Here is a 24,643-nt window from a genome sequence, read left to right as displayed (position 1 = left end):
GAATCAGCGCTTATGATTACGCTGTTTCAATTGTTTTTGATTATGAACTTTCCTATAAAAAAATTACCAAAGAAGTAATTGAATCAATAAGTAAAAAATTTAAGGACGAATATCAGGCTCGATTTAAAATTTTACAGAATTTATTTTCTAGTATTACACAATTTTACAGCGATGATGTAAAACAACAAATCATTGAGTCAATACAACATTTAAATATGGTTATATCAGATTTTCATGATGCTAATACAACAATTAATAATAGATCAGTCAGAATAATTGAATTTAATGGTAAAAAAACAGGTTCAAGGTTAGCAGAATCTTATGATGATTTATTTACCAATCATTACAAAAAAACCTCCGAGGAAGCATTAAAATTTACATTACCAGAATTTGACACAACTGAGTTAAAAAAATCTCTCAATGATCTTATCAACGAAAACTTCCCTAAAATACTCGATGCATGGAGAAAACTGCCACCACCTTCAACTGCTCTTAGATATGATAATGATCCACACGGCGGCGGAAGACACGTATCTCCGCGGATCGTTAATATAACACCGACGGTCGCTGTCAATCTGGTTTGTGACGTAATCGATGGCAGCTATCAAATAGATCTCGGAAGATCAAATCAAGCTCAACAAGGATACATCCTGTACACGTTCACACCACAAGTTCCCCCTGGAAATTTAATCGTGCAAGAACCAACTAATCCCGTGTATTTGCGGTGTCACAATAATATGTTAACGCGAATCAATTTTAAACTCACAGACCACCTTAATCGCTTGATTGACATACGTGGAGAAGAGCTTGTAATAAATCTGTATGTAAAGTCGTAAAGACTTCCGTCTTAAGGATTTCTGTCGTAAGACTTCCGTCGTAAGGACTTCCGTCGTAAAGACTTTATCGTAGATCTTCATGTGGAGGAGGGTTTTACACGCGAGGATTTCTTAACAGTTAGAAGAACATTTGTAACAGAGATCAGAATCAAATTCGATCAACTTAAAAAAATATTTTATTATTACTGGCACAAATTTGTGTTTGGTACAAATTAATCGGCCTAGGCAACTAAGGCCTAGGCAACTAAAAAAGCTAGTCGATGAAAGTAAAATTAAAATTTCTATCACAAAAAAAATAATATTTATTAATTTTACTGAAATTGTACAAATTACTTGATTTTGACTACCAACTACCCCCTCAGAAACATAAAAATGCACGAACTACTTGATTTTGACTACCAACTACCCCCTCAGAAACATAAAAATGCACGAACTACTTGATTTTGACTACCAACTACCCCGTCAAAATCAAGAAAGTTCTAACCTTGTCAAATTGTTCCTAACAAATTTTATTTATTAATAATATTATTTTTACTGAGATTTTTATTTTTTTTTTACTAAAATACAACGAAATTGCTCAATTTTCCTGATTTTGACTACCAACTACCCCGTCAGAAATCAAGTAGTTCGTGCATTTTTCTTTGATTTTGACTACCAACTACCCCGTCAAAATCAAGTAATTTGTGCATTTTTCTTGATTTTAGTAAAAAAAAATAAATTAATTCAGTAAATAAATAAATTAATTCAGAAATAAATAATTTGTAAAATTAAGAAATTGTACCAATTTGTTAAATTTCAGTAAAAAAAACAAATTACTAACCCATCAAATTCAGAATAATATTTCTGATCAAAGATCTCAGTCATCTTCAAAATTACTACTTTGGATCGTTTCACCAGTAACGAAGTTACCTTGGATCGTTTCACCAGTAACGAAGTTACCTTGGATCGTTTCACCAGTAACGAAGTTACCTTGGATCGTTTCACGATCTAACATAATTTTTCTTAATAGTCTTATGCGAGTACTAATCGTTTTCTTTGCCTCATACTCGTGGGATAATAACGACTTAATTCTTTCTACGGCGGTAGAAAGAGGAACGAACTCCTTCACATGATCATCTTCTACGGTAGCTAGCGACTGAAACATTGCCGATTGAATCCGTTTCATGAGACTGTATTCAGATGATAGTGTGTGTGTCCCCATGGTTTTACGTTCTTGTAAAATCTCAAAGTCAGAAACTATTTTTTCAGGATTAAGTTCATCAGATATATTAATTCCATCTTTTTTTAATTTTTTAATAGCGACAATTACATCATTGATATTTTCATGGTTCATTATATAATATATAAATCTTTAAAATAAAAAAAATATCCCAGACCCCCTTCGAGTTCGTCGGGATGTTTCTGGGACAGCACAAACATATAACTTAATTAAGGTACGCTCAGCAAAAACCCACCCATAATAATTAATCCAGTGGGTGATACGAAAAATAGGTATCAACCACAAGTCAATATTGTGGGTGAATTCTGCTGAGCGGAGGGGTTCTTGCGGTTCCCCCCACTATTATAAAAATCGCAATTATGCGCACCACCGACAAATTGTCAGCCATGGGGGTTTGATCCTGGACCGCGAACGGCACAGTCCAATACCATACTGATCGAGCTATCAAACATTGTTACGAACATATGTTTCGGAAGTTAATATATAGCTAAGGAACCAATATTTACACTAAACAGCGGTTTCTGAATAATAACAGTTTCTGTATTTGTAGCGGTTTCTGTATTTATAACAGTTTCTGAATAATAGTTTCTGAATAATAGTTTCTGTATTTATAACAGTTTCTGAATAATAACAGTTTCTGTATTTATAACAGTTTCTGAATAATAGTTTCTGTATTTATAACAGTTTCTGAATAATAACAGTTTCTGTATTTATAACAGTTTCTGAATAATAGTTTCTGTATTTGTAGCAGACCGAAAATCAATAATAACAGTAGCATTAATGCACCAGTCAAAGAACTTTCCAGAGTGTAAGTTCAGTGAACACACAACTGCAGGTCAATTACAATGAGTAACGGTTTCTGTTTACACACAGCTTCCTACGGATCATGTGTTGTATGATGGGGAAATATTTAAAAACCATAAATAATACTTCTACGAGTAATTAGTTACGATGTAATTAGTTAAACTGACTAATTACGATCATAAAAAACCAACCATCTACGAAGAAAACTATATATTACAAAGTAATCTCCCCTTAAATCAAAAATTCAGTAGTGTATGGAGGACCTACTGTGACATAAATTAAAAAAATTAATTCAATGTGGTGATGATAGTTAATAATGTGGTGATGATAGTTAATAATGTGGTGATGATAGTTAATAATGTGGTGATGATAGTTATTGATACTGAAAGATGATTTTCTGCTTATATTTTTTCGAGAAAGCTGTTTTATATATATTTTCTGCGACTTTTTGTACTGAATGCGAGTGAATATCAAAATATTTCGCAGCAGCACACATCGAACGAAATATAATTACTTTGCCAGTTTCTATGTTTGTGGAAATTACCGCCCTCTTTCCGATTGTCTTACATCTTCCTGTATTACCGCGTGTATTATTCTCGCTGTATGTGACAACACGAAGGTTGGATAAATTATTGTTTTGAGGATTTCCATCAATATGATCAATAACAAGACCGTCTTTGATCAAACCCTTGTGACACTCGTACGTAAATCTATGACATAGATAATGTTTCTTCCCAACTGTAAATCTAAGATAACCATGATTATTAATATGACCAACTTGTTTCTTCAACTTGCAGTGTCTGATGATACCATTAATATTTGATTCATAGTTTGTTATGACAGGATGTGGGACAAATATATTTTGCTCCATTATAATAATATTATATGTTTAAATCATTGTTTGTCTGAAATCTTGATATATAATCCTCCACGGATTTTATAGCGTTTTCACCGCTATTATTTTTTTTGTCATAATATCTTTTAAGCTCTCTGAACCGTTTCCCGCCGCACTTCCCACATAATTTTGTCTTTCCTCGCACTCCAATACCACACCGTAGACATGGTATTGGTCCTAGACTTCCTCGTCGTATGTTTTGTGAGTGCATCCAACAAAATTCCTTTCTACAGGATTTGTTGCATCGATTTACTGAGCCGATCATCAACCATCTACATTGGGACATTGTATATATATATATAATTTTCTTTATTTAAATATTTGTTTTAATTATATGAACGAGTTTGAGAGATTATCCCAAACTAGGCCTGTTAAGTATAAATTCAACCTTGACAGATTATCTTCTGACTTGCCAGTACGAGATCTGGTTGATCCGAAAAATAAAAGTTTGATCTCGAAAATTCATGACGCTAAGAAAGAATTTTACACGGATGGTGCATCTCATACATGGTCAACGTTCAAGATTATACGAAACACTGACTTTGTCACGGACGCCACAATGAACGACAAGCGAGCGGCAACTATCATTAACTACATCGCTGAATACGAGGGCAATCAAAAATATTTCTTCAGAGTAAAATTTATTGTATTAACAGAAACAGGTAGTTGGATTATCCGTGACAAATATGATCCTGTCCTTGGTAATAATAAAACTATCATATTAAGTAAAAATTCCAGACCGGGTCTATTGACTGGTATTGATAAACCGTATTATGAGCGAGCGTATCCTGTAACGGCGGTTATTTATGGAATTTATGAGATAAATAAAAAACCTAACGTTGATAAACTAGCGCCGATGAAATTTTCAAGGTTAAATTGTGTAGCTGAACGAGTAATAGAACACTTTACAAACGCGATGCGTGGAAATGGATTAACTGATTTAAGGCGTGAAAAAATAAACTCGTGGGCTGATTCAGTTAAGGATAAAGGTGCTACAATAAAAGATGTTGCTGAGTTAGGAAAAATATTAAAATTTCCAATAACTGTGGCGACAATAACGGGAGAAGTACTGTACCAGTCGAAATATAAATCGAAGGGAGCTCCAATAAATATTATCGATCATAACGCGCACGCATGGACTAACGCAGTAACAATATTTCCACGTGATCGAACTGTTAGATTTTACCCCACAGAATTATCTGTGGCAGATAATTCTGGGGCAGATAATTCTGTGGCAGATATGAGTATGTTTGATTTTATCAACGAAATAAGTAAAACCGATCCTGTATCGGTATGGTTATTCAAAAGTAATGAGGAGGGTGAATTTGATCAGTTTGTCAAACCGAACGGTGAAATATATCGCACAGAATCCCTCCATGACGAGATGAAAAATCTTGCGACGTTTTTACAGTGCAAGCACGCGGAAAATACTGACAAATTACTAACTAATTGTTTTACCGTTCCATCTGTTGCGGCTCATTTTGCCAGAGAACGAAATTCATGGAAACCAACACGATTTGATTTACTCGAGGACGTACGTGCAAGTTGCGTCGAATATGGACATGGCGGATTATGGAATACCAAATACAATTACAATGATGTTATTTCGGTTGATATGGTTGCATGTTATCCAGGAAGTTTTCTGGGATACGGAGATTGTTCTACGTACTTTGAAAGATTTGGTCACCCTACAAACGAGATGACGCGAGTGGCAATTAATGGACCATTACCTGATTTTGATCTGACTGGATTCGCCTGTATTGAGTCGTTCGAGTTTAACGAAAATCTTCACAAGATTTGTTATGTTTGGTTTGGCAGACATTTTTGTGAAAAACGTTGGGCACCTATAGTTCTGTTGCGATATATGCTAGATTGTGCGATACTGACATCGTTGGTGGTCAGTGAGGCAATTATATCATATCATGCACAGACCAAAGTTTGGTTGCCCATGTCAGATTCTGAAGTTATCAGCGAGTTTAAGGAAAAATATCCTGATGTTTCCGAAGATGATATTCCTAAAATTCTCGAGATTAAACTCAAAACCGCAAAAGATCTCGGTAGAAAAATTATAGGTAAATTTACTCAAGGTGGTGCATATGATTATAAAAGACATCACGCACGATTAATTTTAGATGATGCCGAGTACGATTTTATAATCGCTGATACAACGGCGAAAAATACATTTGTAAATCGAGAGAGTGTTTATTTATCCGACGGAACAAAATTAGGTACGATCGTTAGTTACATAAATGACGTATCCCCGCAATATACTCATCTAAGATCTTCCATGTTTCTATAAATTTATTATCGATGATTAATAGATTTCCTGAGACCGCAGTCAGAGTCGCAACAGATTCGTTTTATATTTCAAGTAAATATTTAGAACCTGTTATGAAATTTACAAGTAATGATGAACGATGGGGTTCGTGGAGAATAAAAAAGGAACTATTACACAATTACACAGAATCAGCAGATGTTCCAGTGAGAGATGTTTATCGTGAGGGTAATAAAATATCAGAAATGTCGAAAGCACCATCGTTGAGTGATCCAATAACTAGATATAAGACAGTATATCTCAATGGACCTGGTGGATGCGGCAAAACAACTCGAACGATTAATGTTTTTAGAAATTCAGATATAATCGTGCTGACACCCACACATAGACTCGCACGTGAGATGAAACAGCGGCAAGTACAATCGTGCACGTATCATAGTTTCTTCCGATGGCGCGGGGATACATGGACTCCTGAACGGATGGGAGAAAAATATATACCTAAAATAATTATTTGGGATGAGATATGCACGGTCTCATTGGATACATTAAAAATGTTTCTTGATTGGTTGTTGACGAAAAATACCGCCATAATAATGTGTGGCGATCATGGTCAACCTCCGCCTTTTGTTGGACCATCTCCACATGATTGGTTAAAAAATTTCGTTGATTATTACGAAGAAATAGATGATGATCATAGAGCTCTTGATGCAAATTTGAAGGAGTTTAAAAAATTAATCAGATTACAATCAAACAAAATTCAGTGTGAAATAATATGTGGAGTGATCTCAGAGACATCAATGAGTGATTTTTTGAACTCATGGAGACCCACCGATTTGATCGTAGCAAGTAGAAAAATAATCAGAGACGCTTTACAACAACAGTTATTTCAGCTACATAAAGAACAATATTCAGAACTACCCGTACCGTTGTGTTATAGACCATCAGATACACGAAAACAGAATATTAATGTTGATATTCCAGGACAGACTGAGAAGCAAGATCTCGTATTAAATGATATTGTCGCCGTTGATATCAGTGTAGTCGAAGATGCATTACACGCTGACAAATCTCCATGGGTGTTGGGATACGCCATGACGATCCACTCGTCTCAGGGATTAACTATTTCTGACACACGAGTCTGGATTGTAGACGATCGCATCGAGTGGTCAAATTTAGTTTATTTAGCGGTATCGAGGGTCAGAAATATATCTCAATTACGTAGAATTATAATTCCTGAAATCGTTGATAAATTTAACATCATCGATGATGATATAATAAGAAAAAAATTAATCGGATACAAACAATCTGATAAAAAAAATAAACGTGACTTTGATCTTGATGTTGAATTTATTATTGAGTTAAAACAGCAGCAGAACAATCATTGCGCATGTTGTAATTGTATAATGTTATGGCGGTATTCGAGTAATGATTCAAGACAATTTACCGTAGATAGAAAAGATAATAGTCGCGGTCATACACGAGAAAATACCATGTTAACCTGTCTTGAGTGTAATCGACGTAGAGGCGCTAGTTAAGTGATCGAAATCACCGGAGTGATCGCGGTGGTAGTTGTGTATCCTCGGGAATTATTTGTAGTTGTTCACGTGTAAATCCACGTTGAGGAGCAGCAGAATCTAATCTGTAGATTGCAGGTCTGGAAACGCCTACGTTTCTCCCGGTGGATCTTGTCACGGTAGATATTTTGTGTGTGGTAACACTCCAAATAGGATCAGTTGCTCTCGCGCTACCACCTTCAAGTTCACCAGGCTCATATAAATATCAGACTGTGACATCACCTAATATTTTTTGTTTTCCAGCATCTTTCCGTTGTGTTGGTATATTTTTTTTTGTGACCGCGCTAATGGGTTTCATGATGGTTGTTCGTGTGATCTCATTATTTAATGCAGCTATCACGTTTGGTAATCTTGCAACCCATTCGCGAGATCTTTTATCCTGAATAAATTCCCTCGCGTATTGATATCCAAATAACCGCTCAGCAAGTGTTCGATTAAATCGCTCAACAATTGCTTGATCACGGTGAATTGCAGTATGTCCTCGTCGTATTTTGGTATTATGTCGTTTCATCAACGATGATACTGGACCAAGAAATTCCCTACCAGGATCAACCTGTAGTAGCTGTGGCCATCGCAGACCACCTTGTGGTCCAAGTCCTCGTTGATAAATTCGTTCAAACGCATCAGCTACTTCAGATGATGTTTTCGCCGATAGCGGTTCTGCTTCTTTATATCTACTTGCAACATCAACTACGGTTAGCGCGTACTTGTACGTTTTTCCACGCACAGTATCATGCGGTAAAAACAGAATATCAGCTTGATGAACTTCATTAGGAACACTGACATCGAAATACGAGTACTGAATTTGTTTAGGACGTGGTAGATAAATTTGCCATATTGCTTGTTTAGATAACCACGTTTTAGCAGTAGAATGTTTAACCGATGCTGCATCAGCGAGTTTACCAATTGCTGCTTTGCCTCTCCAGTATCCTCTCGGTGAATAATAAATTGATTCCATTATTAATTACCAGCCCCAATCGCTAATTTACCTTTCATCGAGGATCTTACTAACCAATTAGCTAATGATTCTCTAATATTTTTATTTTTTATAGAATTTAATGAATGAATTAATTTTACATCTGCAATATGCCTATCTTGTAGATTTTGACTTTTATAAGCTACATCATGAGCATGACAAGCTCGATCAATAGCATTTATTGGTTCCTCGCCTGGTTTTGGTTGATCTTGATTATCGAGCCTGATATCGAGTCGAGTACCAGGACCGCAATAATTATATCCTGGTAGATGTTTTTCTCCACTGTATTTAGCCCATGGAGCACCTGGAAACTTTGACATCAAATTAGCAATATCACCACCGCGCTTATTAGGTAAAAACGAAAATTTCTTTCTACAGCATACAGAACATTTTCCACCGTACGCTATTTTTTTATTTTTTGTTGTAACTGTAGCTAAATCAATAGTTGGAGTTTTAACTTTACAGCGTAAACAATATAAATTCATGTTATAATATATATGGATATAATTGATTTCTCAGCAACTCGGCAACGAGAGCCAGTTAAGCATCATCCTGCGCTACCGAACTCCATCAGAATGATTATCATAGGACCATCTGGATCGGGTAAGACGCAATTATTACTTAATCTGATAATGAGATGGTTGAAATGGGATAAGTTGTATTTAGTAGCACCATCCGTTGATGATCAACGATGTTATGATGTACTTAAAGATTTCAATGAAAACGCGCGATTACTGGATGAAGATAATGATGTTATAGAGTTTATAACCGATATTGATGAAGCACCATCCGTAGATTCCATAGACGGATTTATTAATAATTTAGTTGTATACGACGATGTGATGCTAGATAAACAATCAAATCCAGCCAGAATATTTTCCCGAGGGAGACATAAAAATACAGACGTGATCTATGTTACTCAACGATATACACAAATTCCGAAGGTGATCAGAGACAACTGCAACATTTTAGTTGTGTTTAATGGCGTAGACACACACACGTTGCGAAATATTCATCAAACCTGGTGTGGTGGTGACATGGATATAATTAAATTCAAAAATTTCTTCTCACGAGCGCAAGCTACCCCGCATGGATTTATAACAATAAATTTACATGATCCAAGAACAAGATATCGTGTGGGTATTGATAAAATATTTGGGTAACAGGGGGAGCAGCAGAGAGGGTACCTACCAACGTTGGTCGTCAAAAAAATAAACAAGAAATAAATAAACACGTAGAGTACTTTATTTTTTCAGCTACTATTTCGAACTGAGGTTTTATTAGCACAATCGGTCATTGCAAAAATAAACATCTCAAGGAAAGTTCATTTGTAAAATCTGGACCTTTCTACGAGATGTTTTATTTGTTTGTTTTATTTGTTTTGTCGGAATTCTATGGTCTGTTCACCCTCTCTGCTGCTTGTTGATATGTCCATTCTATCTGATGGATGGAAAAATACCATTTACTTTGGTATAAGGAGATTTTTCCAGATTGGTGTCATTACGAGTAACCAAACCATCATCGAAAAAATGTTTATGCAACACATTTTTTTGTTCTTTTTCAATGCGCCAAAGAAGTTATCAGATCACAAAAGGCTATGTTATAGTGTAGACAAATCACAGATAGTATGCATGGAAAATTATCAATTGTCAAATTAAAAAATTGTAGTCATTAATTTCTAGTGCTACATAGTCACGGGCATCCAAATTGTTTTATGAGCTACGAAACCAGCTTATGGGTGGTGGTATATTAAATTTCGTATACAAAAGAAGGAAGATCGCTGATTGTCTGAAAATCATTACTGGGAGAAATATTTAAACAATTCTTCAGAAACCTGAGCATGTGTAAACTGTACTCATTAGTACTATTCAGTGATAAACCATTTTTATTTTATCGTTGTCGCCTCACATGTACTATTGGATGCGAAAAGGGAGATCTGACTGGGCTGGATTTTTATAGCGGGCACATGCAAGAGAATATTTGTCAAAAGCCAAGCACGCATCACATCCTTTTCATTGGGTAATCGTTTTATCTTTGACAGAACTTTCATAAGATTTAAGGGTGATTTCCGAATCTTATCATAAAATTATTGTAATTAGTTGCCTGTGCAACATGTAGTGTATTACGATTTTTAAAGTATCTTCATTGCATATGCTAACACTGACCTACGCACCACCGACATGTAATATTGCTCCAAGTAAAACCAGTACATTCTTAATTTTGAAGCAGCGAATCCCATCTAAAACCAACTGATTACAAAGTCACAGACTGCATACAGGTGTATTACCATTGTAAGGGTATGACAGCGAAACTAGTTCACACATAACTCAAAGATGCAATTCCTAAGTCATTCACAGATGAAGACAAGAAACATTTAATGCAAGAAGTAATTGTCATAGTTTTGAAATGGAAAGACAAAGTGTAGTGAAGACAAAGTTCGAGAGAACGATCGCTTGACTAGAATGTACACGGTTCCTGCTCATATAGACTGTATTTTTTTTATTCCCAAAATACATCCAACTATTCACTCATTATTCTCCCGTTATGACGGTTATCATTTCATCAAAATACTTGCAAAGAATGACCCAGGTGATGAGATAAAAGTCACACAGCAATGAAAACCCTCACATTTCATTAAGCAAGGCTTTCATAGTAGACAGGTTCACAAAGGAGGGAAAGGAAATGAGTTTAAAGAACTATAAGATTTGTTCATTTCTTTGAGGTTATGGAACAGTCGAAACATTTTAAATACACGGAACATACGTATTTGAGAAAGAATTTTTACCTATATCAATACACTGATAACCTTGAACAAATTAATGACACATCTGTTCTACCAAAGAAAAGTTATATTCAAGTCAGAAGGGATGATACTTTCCAGTATATACAAGATGCGACGTCACACTTAAAATTAAACACACCACTTAAAACTCACGATGGCTAAAACATTACTTTGATGTTATATAACATTTTCAAATATATTTATATGAAACTGCGTACTATTATTGTGCATCCGGAACACACACACACACACACACACACACACACACATATATATATATATATATATATATATATATATATATATATATATATATATATATATATATATATATATATATATATATATGTAGAAATTAAACGTTTGAAGCATTATGACGGGATTTTAATATTTGAGAATGAAATTAGAGATAGTATTATTTTGGTTTTACGTGCGGAGTTGTTTACTTATTGTTCGGTAGGTTCTAGGTTCAATGAATATATGTTGACAAATTTGATATGTTCCTGACTTTCTATTTTACGAATATCATCTTGTGAATTGTCTATTGTGTTAAATTTTGTTGCAAAACGTGATGCAGCATCAATAGATCACAAGTTTCAGCCAGTGTTATATAGTTGCATCACCATTTTCTTTCTTTGATCTTTATAAGAAATATTATATTTCTGTTACAAGATATATGCTAGTTCCTACATTAATCCCGATTTTTCTGACACGGTACATTGGCGAAAAACATTAAGCAATATCATCCACTCGATTATACAGATCACTCAGATCTGTAACTGATAGATCATATGTTGCTTTCATTGATTCGATCTTGTCTTCATACACATTCATTTTGTTTTTCAAGTTATCTTTTGGTGAAATCAATATTTTCTTCCTCTCTGACAATGTATTATTGTGAGTTGCGGCTGCCTTGTTATTCTGGCAAGCAATGCACACTTTAAAATCACACATCATCGTTCTAATCTCTTGATCATATTGCTTGATGTTGTTATTCAAATCTTCTGTAACTTCTTCAACGAAAGGTATAAAGTGCAATAATTCTCTATTGTTTTTATATTATCTCCATGACTCTTTCCAAAGTCTCTCTGTTTTACTGCTTATCGTCTATTCGATCCGTTGTAAAAATATCTGTTCTTTCTATAAAGTTATTTCATTTTTGTCTCTCATGATTTTCAAGTGCTAATGCCCTTGGACAAATAATGTTTGATATGTAACTTGTCCAAGACATTGCCGCTGTGTGGCATGGCTTTTGCACCCGAGGTTCAACGACGTCATGTTGCCGTCTCACTCATCAAGCTTGACATGTGATATTTACCTAACAACACAATTTTCTCCATAAATATATTTGCAGGTCAAAGTCCATTGACCATCACGAAGTTTGCTGTGAATTGGGTATACAAAACTGGAATGATCAGCTTGAAACTGTCTCTAATATCCATTGTTGACGAAGAATCAAATGTAAAATTCAGTAGCGTCTTTAAAAGCATGTTATATGCGATAGCAAGGGCAGTGCTTTATTATCTCGTGGTATATTGTGTTGGTATTTTTCTCTTTCATTCGACATCTTATTTACGTAAAAAAATTAGCCAACTGGTGCGCAGACTTAAAGTTCTGCTACAAATATGTTTAATTTTAAAACCGAATGTACCGTGTTGACAATTTTGTCATTTAGCAGTCTCTAAGCTATGTGAGCTTAAGTAAGTGAAAATAGAATAATCAGCTTTTCAATTTCTTCAAAGTCATTTGTTGATGGTATACCGATTCTGAACTTCAGCATCTTCTTCAAGAGAATATTGTACGCAAATGTGAGAACAGGTATAATTGTCAAAAAATTAATATTGTGTTCTTATTTTGTTGTTGTTTCTCTAGATATTTCGCTATTTGTCCAACAAGAAAACTAGCCAAATGGAGAGCGGACTTAAATTTCCTTTATAACATTTCTTGCTTTTCCATTGAAATATACTGTCATGGTTGAATTTCGCCCTTCTGCTCTGGTTGATTGTTCATCCTTATTTGCAACATTTAATTACTACTGTGTTTTAATGCTACAGGAGCTTTATTTTTGATCAGATGAAAAAGATTCCCATAGCAGTTTCTTCAGCACCTACAAAAATCTAGATTGTGTTGTTTGATTTAATTTGATTTTAATAACAGTAAGGTTCTTTAGTGTCAAGGGAATTTGAGGTAATGTACGTTGTCATGTTTTTGAGCCCGTTTAATTTCTTTCGTGTTACGTGATAGCACGTCGTTTTATTTTATCATCTTATTCCTTCTCCAAACGTTCAGCTTGTTTAAATGCAAATGAACGTGTCATAAGTTACATACTAAGCTCAGCTATACTTGAATCGTTTGGTCCTTGCGAAGTTACTTTATCTGGATCTATGCTTACCTTATTTTCGTCTTACTTCATGTATTCTTCCATTTATTTGGCAGGAAGATTTAGTGTGTTTACTACACTTTAATTTATGATGCTGGAAACGGTATTTGCAAGATGACTACAAACAACTTACGTTCTAGGAACAGGAAGACATGGTGGCAATTAAACAATAAAAACTAGTCCCTATTGACAACATGTAGAAAAGAGTACACAAGAAAAAGTGGAGATGAAAACAGATTGCATGCAAAAATAGCGACAAGAAAAGCGAATACTACAACTGATAAATTAAATAAAGGTACAATAATTCGAACTACAGGATTTTATCATTAACTAAGAGAAGGCTTTCGAAATCATTACGAAACAATATCAAACTAGACACGTCAATGAAGATACAGCAGTTTCCATTAATTGATCTCGATAGGACAAGGCTAGATTTTACAAAACCCGAAGGTTTAAAAAATTTATATTGATTCTATCTCCAAAGCGTTTGACCTGTTGGATCCTGATCAATAAAGAAAATGTTTCAATTGGAAAGCAAGTAGTTGCATGCTGAAAACATGGCAAAATGACATCGAATGAAGATATTAAAAAGTACAATGTAAAGATTGTATTGTTGAAGATCCCAAGCTTCATTACTGATGGAATTCTAAGCAGTGTGATTTAATCTATTGTCTGTGAGTAACACCATTGCAATCTACTCCTGTATTTACAACGAGTGCATCGAGCGTGGTTAAATTTACAAATGTATCCACAACAAAGCAACCGGTAAACATTTTATCCTTTATTTTAAAAATATTTTTCTATTGTATTCTGGTGTTTCGTTAAAATCTGCATCTGTAAGTGTGATCAAACTAGTACTCAATGCCGAGCAGCAGAGGGGGCGAATCGGACATTTTGTCCAATCGTTATTTTGCTTAATTATTACTTTCTGCACTCAACGATCTAGTGTTGTCAGCGCCTGGTAAAAAAAAAAACGACGACGTCGTTGGGGGATCGTCCAAACGTCATTTGGTTTAATTAACACCTTCTGCGCGCCGATTCCCAGCGTCGTCAGCGTCCGGTAAGCACATCGACGACCGCGTCGATGTCATCGCCCCCTCTGCTGCTAAGTGGTTATTTACAATGAAAATTATTTATAACTAACCGAATATTTGGTCAAGTCCGATACGATATCGTGTCCGAGGATCATGTAAATTTATCGTTACGAATCCATGTGGGGTCGACTGAGCATGACTAAAAAAGTTTCGAAAAACATTAAAGTCCATGTCACCGCCGCACCATGTCTGCCAAATATTTCGTAGCGTGTGTGTATCAACGCCGTTGAACACAGCAAGAATATTACAGTTGTCTCTAATTACTTTTGGAATCTGAGTGTATCGTTGAGTGACATATATCACGTCAGTGTTTTTATGCCTGCCTCTGGAAAATATCCTAGCTGGGTTTTTTTGATTGTCTAACATAACATCATCGTACACGACTAGATTGTTAACGTCGCCATCAATATCATCAATACCCGGTGCATCATTGATATCCGTAATAAACTCAATAACATTTTTTTTAGCGATCGCTGATGCATTCTCGTTGAAATCTTTCAACACCTCGTAGCATCGTTGATCATCTACGCTAGGAGCAACCAAATACAACTTATCCCACTTCATCCATCTCATTATTAAATTGAGTAACAATTGCGTCTTGCCGGATCCAGATGGTCCGATGATAATCATCCGGATCGAGTTTGGTAACGCTGCAACATGCTTAACTGGTTCTCTTGTTTTAGTCGCCGAAAAATCAATTATATTCATATCTCTATACATAAATTATGGATCTATATTGTGTGAAGTGTAGAGTACGTACTGGCACAAATGATATGACAACCGCTACAACAAGAAATAACAGATCGGCCCTTACTGGCAAGTGTGTACAATGCGGTACAAAGAAATTTAGATTTATTTCTATTAGACCCGGAGATGTTTTAAAAAAAAGCGAGGAGGTGACATCGCAGCCAAATTGGCAAAACTCCCCGGAACACCGTGGGCAAAGTATCCAGGAGAAAAACACCTCCCAGGATATAACTACTGTGGCCCCGGAACACGATTAGATATTAGACTCGATGATCAAAATCAGCCCAAACCCGGTGAGTATCCAATAAACGCTATCGATAAGGCGTGTCATGCTCATGATGTTGCTTACAAAAGTAGCGATCTGCAACAGCGTCATATCGCGGATGTAAAATTAATTCACGCATTAAATGCTATTCCTGATAAATCCGTCAAAGAAAAATTGTCCTCATGGTTGGTAAAATCGTCTATGAAAGGTAAATTAATGATTGGAAGCGGAGCTTCTGGCGCTGGTAATTGAAAACGATAGCGTTTATAATAACAACATGGAATCCATCTATTATTCTCCGAGAGGATACTGGAAGGGGAAGGCCGCAATTGGTAAGCTTGCAAGCGCTGCAAAGGTAACAAAGACCACTGCGGCTAATTGGTTATCCAAACAGGCTATATGGCAAATCTATCTACCACCGCCTAAACAAATCAACTTCTCGCGCTTTGATGTCAGCGTACCTAATGAAGTTCATCAGGCTGATATACTATTTTTGCCGCATGACAACGGTTACAAATACGCGCTAACCGTAGTTGATGTTGCGAGTCGATACAAACAAGCGGAGCCGTTAAAAACAAAGTCAGCAACTGAAGTAGCCGCTGCGTTTGAAAGAATTTATCGAAGAGGCCCTCTGCGCTGGCCAAATCTATTACAAGTTGATCCCGGTAGTGAATTTCGCGGTGCTGTTTTATCAACGCTGAAACATCATAGCGTCGCGATACGACGAGGTCATACTGCGCTACATCGTGATCAGGCAATTGTTGAACGATTCAATCGGACTCTTGCTGAACGGTTATTTGGATATCAATACGCGAAGGAATTCATCCAAGAAAAACGATCTCGTGAATGGGTTAAAAGGTTGCCAGGTGTAATTGCAGCGTTAAATAACGAGATTACCCGAGCAATCAACATGAAACCCAGCGACGCGATTAAATACGAGTATATACCCGGAAAATCAAAAATAAATAGCGTTTCCAAGCCGATTCTCGGCGATGTTACCGTGAGATATCTATATGAACCAGGAGAGCTTGAAGGCGGTAAAAAAAGAGCTACTGATCCTATTTGGAGTGTTACCACACATAACATATCAACGATAACACGATCAACTGGTAGACCACCGATCTATAGACTGGATTCAACTGCTCCTCAGCGCGGATTTACACGCGAGCAACTACAAGTGATACCTAACGATACTCAATTACCCCCACGTGGTCTTAACTAGCGCCGTTGCGTCTATTGCACTCAAGACAGGTCAACCTCACATTGTTTTTGACATGACCGAGACTGTTATCGATCCTATCCACGGTAAATTGGCGAGTGTCTTTATCCGAATAACGCCAACTCATTATACAATTGCAACTCGCGCAGTGATTATTCTGTTGTTGTCGTAGCGAGATTATTAATTCGGCATCAATATCAAAACGCCGCTGTTTTTTTTATCCTGTTGGCGGTAACCCGAGAGTTTTCTATCAATGACGCTTGCATCGATGGTGACTTTGTCGCCGGCTTCGTCGGTGGCTTCGTCAATAACAATTCTTCGAAGCTGATTTATCCTTCGTACTCTGGACACTGCAAGATAGACTAGATTCGACCATTCGATGCGATTATCAACTATCCAAACAATTGTGTCCGTGATGGTTAGTCCCTGCGAGGAATGTATTGTTGTTGCGTATCCTAGCGTCCACGGGGATTTATCAGCACGTAGCGCGTCCTCGACGACACCGATATCAACGAGCACGATATCATTCAGCACGAGAATTTGTTTTTCTGTCCGGCCTGGAATTTCAACTTCAATGTTCTGCCGCCGTGTGTCCGCGGGTCTATAACATAACGGCACTGGACGCGTTGGAAACTTTTCCTTATGCAACGTAAACAACTTCCGCTGAAGTGTGTCTCTGACTATCTTTCTACTCGCTACAATTAAATCATTTGGTCTCCATGTTTCCCAGAATTCATTTAACGGCGTTTCCGGAATCACACTGAACTCTATCCGGCTGTAATCTGATTAGTTTTTTAACCTCGCGCAGTTGTTCATCAAGTGCTCGGTAATCAGTATCGGTTTCTTCATAATAGTCCACAAAACCCCTTAACCAATCATGTGGACCCTCGCCGACAAATGGTGGTGGTTGGCCATGATCCCCACACATGATTACCGCTGTATTCGCGCGCAGCAACCACTCAAGAAACATTTGTAAAGTATCTAACGAAACAGTACATATCTCATCCCAGATGATAATGTCGGGAATAAATTTTTCACCCATTCGATCAGGAGTCCACTCACCGCCGCTGTATCGAAAAAAGCTGTGATAAGTAACGGCGTCAACATTTCGTTGTTTTATCTCTCGCGCTAGTCTATGGGTCGGTGTAAGCACGATTATACTTGCCCGCGTTCGAAATAATTCAATTGCCCGAGTCGTCTTTCCTGACCCGCCACAGCCGCTTAAATAAACTGTTTTATGTCTACAAATTGGATCAGAACACGGTGGTGCATTAGACCATTCTGACAATTTATCACCGCGTAAGTAGTTGTTCTCAACGGTGACATCCGCTGACGGGGAATAATCGCGTCGTATTTCATTTTTAATTCTCCATGTACCCCAACTCTCGTCCGGACTAGTAAACCCGGCTACGTTTCCCTTATACGCTACGTCAATATAAAATGAATCAACGGCTACTCTAACCGCGGTATCGGGGAATCTATTTATTATCGAGAATAAATTGATAGCGGCATAACCCAGCATAGACGCCCTCAAATGTGGATACGCCGGGCTGTCTCCATCGCTGTAGGTAACAACTGTACCCAACTTCGTTCCATTGGACAAGAAAGCTGTTTTGCAGTTCACGTATCTATTTTTTGCCACTGCGTCCTTGATTACGAAATCATATTCTGCGTCATCTATAATCAGCCGTGAGCAATATCGTTTGTAGTCGCAGTTTTTTCCACCTTGTGTGAACTTACCAATTATTCTTCTACCGAGATCTTTTGCCTCGCGGTTTCGTTGGTTAAATATCCTCCTGGACCATTCGATGATATATTCCTCGTCGGCATCAATGTTTTTTCTGGACTCGTCAATTATGCTATCTAGACGCTCCGGTTCTGGTAACCAGACTTCAGTCTGTGCCCGGTATGATATAATCGCGTCACTGACAATCAACGAAACTAGCATGCTACAATCAATCATATACCGTAGCAGCGCTATTGGCAGCCACTTCTTTTCAGCCATGTGTCTACCGATCCAAATATAGCAACAGCGATGGAGTCCTGCCGCGAATTCAAATGATACTATGCGAGCGAATCCGGTTAAATCAAAATCAGGCAGTGGTCCATTAATAGCAACACGAGTCATTTCATGACTGGGGTGTCCAAATCGTCTAAAGTACTCGGCGGCGGATCCATACCCGAGAAAACTCGCTGGATAACAGGCAACCATATCAACCGAGATCATAGCGTCGCGGTTGTATTCAGTGTTCCATAATCCACCGTGATAATACTCCAAACAACTGGATTGTACATCCGGCAGAAATTCCTTGCGCGTTGGTCTCCACGCATTTTTCCTTGCTGCAACATGAGCCGCAACCGATGGAATCGTAAAACAATTTGTTAGCAGTTGTTCATCATGCTCCTCAAATTCTATGGCGGTTTTTTTCATCCTGTTGTGAAATGCTTCAGTGCGATATAATTCACCGTTTGGCCTTACAAACTGATCAAAGGTATCCGCATCGTTTTCAGCGCTCCGAAGTAACCACACTGATACAGGGTCGTTTTTACACAAACAAGCAATAGCATCAAATAGTTTCCTCTCCGCGAGAAAACCGTCCTTGGAGAATTGTTCTCCCAGGAATTCTTCGGGTATATACTTTACTGTTCTATTCCGTGGAAATATTGTGATCACGGGCGTCCATGCGTGTTCGTTATGATCGATAATTTTGATTGGGGCTCCCTTTGATTTGTACTTTGATTCGTGTAATACTTCACCGGTTATCGTTGTAACGGTTATTGGAAATCTCAGCGATGTTTCTAATCTCGCTATGTCGCTGATGGTCGCTCCACGCTCTTTTACGGTTAGTTCCCACTGGTTGATTTTGCTACGTCGTAAATCAGTCAATTTGTTTCCTCGACATGCATTTGTAAAATGCTCTATTATTCATTCTGCTACACAATTTATCCCCGTTGACTGTTTCATCGGTTTCAGTTTTCCGATATCAGGTTTCTTATTTAACGGGTATATTCCATAAACAACTGCTGTTTCAGGATACGCTCGTTCATAGTATGGTCTGTCAATTCCGGTTAACAACCCCGGCTTGGAGTCGCGGCTGACAGTGACTGTTTTCTTGTCGCTGAAAACTGGTTCAAATTTATCACGTATGATCCAATCGCCTGATTCCACCCGGACAATGAATTTTACTCTGAAGAAATACCTTTTACTGTCAAGTTGTGATATTATCATTGCTGCGCGGTTGTCGTTCATGGTAGCATCAACAACACCATCAATTCGAAATGTTGACCAACTATGAGATGCACCATCACGTTTGAATTCATTGATACAATCGCGTATTTTATTCAACAGGGTTTTATCGTTTATTAACGCTTTTGGTGTGTCCTTGAGGACTCTATCGAGATTGAACTTAATATTTTTCCAGGGCTTAATTACTGCTAATCTCTCAAACTCATCCATATAATTAAAACAAGTATTTAAATGAAAGAATATAGTATAATGAATCACTGCAAATGGTTGATGATTGGGTCGACAACCCCGTGCAATAAATCATGTAGAGGTGAATTCTGCGGGTATCATTTACAAAGCGTTCGTAATGGTTCTCTTGGCCCCCTCCCGTGCTTGGTTTGTCACGTCGGTGTAAGAGGAAAATCGCAGTTGTGTATTAATTGTGGCGGAAAGCGATACAGGGAACTAAAACGCTATTATGACAAGCGAATTAAAAACGCCGTCATTGACCCCACCGCCGATTTCGTCATTAAAACCCCCCAAGACTACGTTGAAAGATTCATAATTAAACCAAATAATAAATTAGACAAGTAGTATTATTATACAAATGGACCAAGAATTTCAGCCGCATCCCCTGGTCGTCAATTACGAGGCATCTCGCGACGGCATTGTTAGAAATCGTAGACTGAAGAAGCCGGTTGGATGGAAAAATAATCAGGGGTATTTGATGTTTGGTGCCGGAAAAAAGAAGTATTATGTTCACAGGATTGTATTTGAAGCATTCAACGGATTAATCGAAAATGGGCTTGTGATTGATCATATTAATAATAATAAGACTGATAATTCTCTTACAAACTTGCAAGCTATCTCGCAAAGTCAGAATACCAAAAAAGGCCAAACCGGTAAATACCCAAAGAAAGCAAAACCCGTAAAGTCATTTGATACAACAACTCACGAGGAAAAAATATTTCAGTCGATGAATGAGGCAGGAAAATATTTTGACATTTATATCGCCTCAATACGATTTGTTGCAGAAGGAATACAGAATTCAGCGATCTCAAAAAAGACCGGGCATAGAATTCGATTTTCATATATAACAGAAATCAGCGAGTGATGAAGTCACCGGCGCCTATGGCGCTGACGAGATCACGTCTAACGAATTATTAAACACCTTCGGAATTGATACACGGGGTTTCATTTTTCTTTTTATTTAAAAACAAGATGTTTTATAAGAATAATGAATATCGAAGACATCAATAATATATTAGCCGAGATTTCAAAATTAAAAAATCAAGGAATTGAATTATCTGATGGTCTCGACAGTGAAAAAATATTATCCGATTATGAGATTATTAACGAACAGTCGAAACGGGGGCGTTTTACCCTGGCCCGCGAGTATTTTTTTATAAAACGATTACAACATACGATTAATGAGAACCTGTACCACAATGACGCAAATGCATTCATTGGACTATTCACTGCCGTTGAAATAATACGAAAAAAACTCGGACGTGTTTATGAACGACGCCGGGAGATTTCTAGTAAGATCAAAAACATTAGAAGGATTATAGACGAAAACTCCGTGGAGCCCCCGATGGTACACTCGGCGGAAAATTAGAAAATTGCGGATCAATTTACAATAATGGTAGGTGAATCACTTACTACTCGGCTAGCCAGAGAGCGGCTAGCAGTGCTTAGAAAGTTCATACCGTTACGAGACAGAGTGAGAGAGAAACTTCAAACGCGACAACAAATGCAAACCGATTTTACTGTTGGAAGCGAACAACTCTTTGCCCCGGTAACTAAAGCGACTAAGGATGTTACAGCTGCAACAGAACGAGCAATATACGGGGATATTCCTAAGGAGGGCGAACGGAAAGAGGCGCCTCTTCTTCCTGTACTTGAAAAGATAGCAGCAGAGACAGAACAAACACAGCAATGGATAAAACAACTTTCCAGTGATATAAAAACCCAACGAGAGTATGAACGATTAGCTGATATTGATGATTCTGAACAGGGTGATGTTGGTGAACTTCAAAAAATTTCCACTCAAAAAGGAGTCCCCTTTATAGATAAACTCACTGAAGGGGCTATAGCACAAATAAAACGACCTCAATTACTGAAATCCGACGAGTATAGGGTTTTTGGTAATTTTGCCGCTCAAAGCTATCATTCAAGAAAAAACTTTTTAAAAGACGAGTATAAAAACAGTAATATAAAACGAGATGACTGGGTTAATTGGTTGTATAAAACGAATAAAGAGATTGATCGCTTGGATACAAAAGAATTGGGATATAAAGAATTTAAAAAAGGAATTGATGATTATGATATACGACAACAACAAGAAATACTACAACAGCAAAAAGAAGAAGTCCGAGAAAAACGTCAAAAAAAAGCTGGTTCTAAAAAAACAAGCGGAGAGGGGTATCCAAGTGGTAGTGGTCTAGTTGAAAACGCTAGTGTTACCTGCCCTAATAGTGTTCTCAGTGATATATCACGGCTAGAGGTATTAATTGGAGGAAAACGAGCCGGAAATAACTCTCCGGAAATAATCAATGAGGCCGCTGATATTTGCAAGCGGTTATTTGCAGGCGGTATTATGGACATTAATGCATATCGAACGCTCATAGACGAACTCGTGGATGATTAATTGGAAAACTGGTGTTTTTAATAAGGATGATCATACACTACAACCATGATAAACCAGTACTCGTCTACGTGGTAAACTCGCGATTGCCTATTTACCGCGCGTACTATGGAGATGGTCTCGGTAGCACCATTGCGGGGTTATTTACAAGAATGGCTCCAAAAGTAGCGCCGTTAGCCAAACAATTAGGAATGAAGGCTATTGATGTTATTCGTGATAAGGGTATTAGTGCCATTGGAGATGTTGCCGGAAGGGCGTTTTCTGCCGCACGAGACAAACTAATGTCGTTGGTGAAATCCAAGAGATTTTCAAAAAGAAAACAGAAACCACCGGTAATGCCATCAACGACAGTGATGCCTGCAAATGTCAGTAAAGTAATAAATAACGCCGTGGAAGAAAAACTAGAGTCGTTGGCGACGACTCAGTCGTTGGCGACTTCGCCATCCGCCGATGCGGCAACCAACGCGCTCATGAACGCGATAGCGGGGAGTGGTTTAAATTCAAAGAATTTACGACGAAAACGACGTTGATGGATTTCAATTGAAAACATCAACATGATAAATAATAGAATGTTTGCGCGAACCGCTGATCCCGCGTTTGATATGGACGCCCCAGTGCGCAGGGATGATTCTGTCCGTGATTATCAATTTTATTCTTATTATGCAGCGCAACCCGACCTACGATCGCGAATTGAACTTCAAGTCCAAGATACCAGTAAATATTTTTTGCCGTGTGAAGCGTTTATCGAAATCGAGGGAGAACTCGTGACAAATGCCGCCGATAATGCACCATACGCAGATGACCATCGTGTTCGAGTTGGCTTCGTCAACAACGGTATCATGGCGTTATTTGAGAGCGCCAGATATCTTATTGACGGGCGAGAAATTGAATCAATAGAACGCGAGGTTGATGTTGCAACAACGATAATTGGGTTGGCGAGATACTCGGATGATTATACAAGATCGGCGGGCCCATCTATGATGTTTTCGAAGGACACCACCAATAACGCTGACCATCTTCAGTACGTTAACGTGCTGACGGAAAGAGATACCGCAGTTGACCCACAGGCTGAAGCAGCCAATCCAGACCGCAGAGCAAGACCAGGCGCTAATTTCAATATTATAAAAAGCACCAACAATGATTACAATCTAGGATTCGCAGCACGAGTAGGAATGTTGCAAGGACCACGCCGACAGTTTTCATGCGCGATTCCACTCCATCACATATTTGGATTCTGCAGAAATGTCAGAAAAGTTGTCTATGGGGCTAAGCATACAATCGCGCTGACGCGAAGGGGCGATGATAACAATGCAATATGGCGTGCTGCTGGCGTCGCTGCCGGTAAAGTCGTTTTAACTAAAATGGCATTGTGGATGCCGGTGCTGACTCCATCAGTTACCACGGAAGCACGATTGTTAGCATTTATGGAACAGGGAGGGAAATCGTTGTTGAGTTGGCTAGCGGTAACAACTGATGCTAAAGAGGATAACGTCGCCGATACGTTTACATGGCACCTGGCGTCAAAACAGGGTGTTTCAGCCCCGCGTCATATTTTTATAGCGCTACAGAATAGGGAACGATTGGGCAGTCAAGAACGCAGCCATATGATATTTGATAAATTAGGAGTCAGGGATGTTTCGCTGAGAATAAACGGACAACAGGAACCATCCGAGGATATACAGCTTAATTACGGCGACAACCATA

The sequence above is a fragment of the Sinohyriopsis cumingii genome, chromosome 2 (assembly GCF_028554795.1).
Source record: "Sinohyriopsis cumingii isolate HCF-2022 chromosome 2, ASM2855479v2, whole genome shotgun sequence".
In the NCBI taxonomy this organism is placed as follows: Eukaryota; Metazoa; Mollusca; class Bivalvia; order Unionida; family Unionidae; genus Sinohyriopsis; species Sinohyriopsis cumingii.
Note: the sequence above shows the minus strand (reverse complement) of the source record.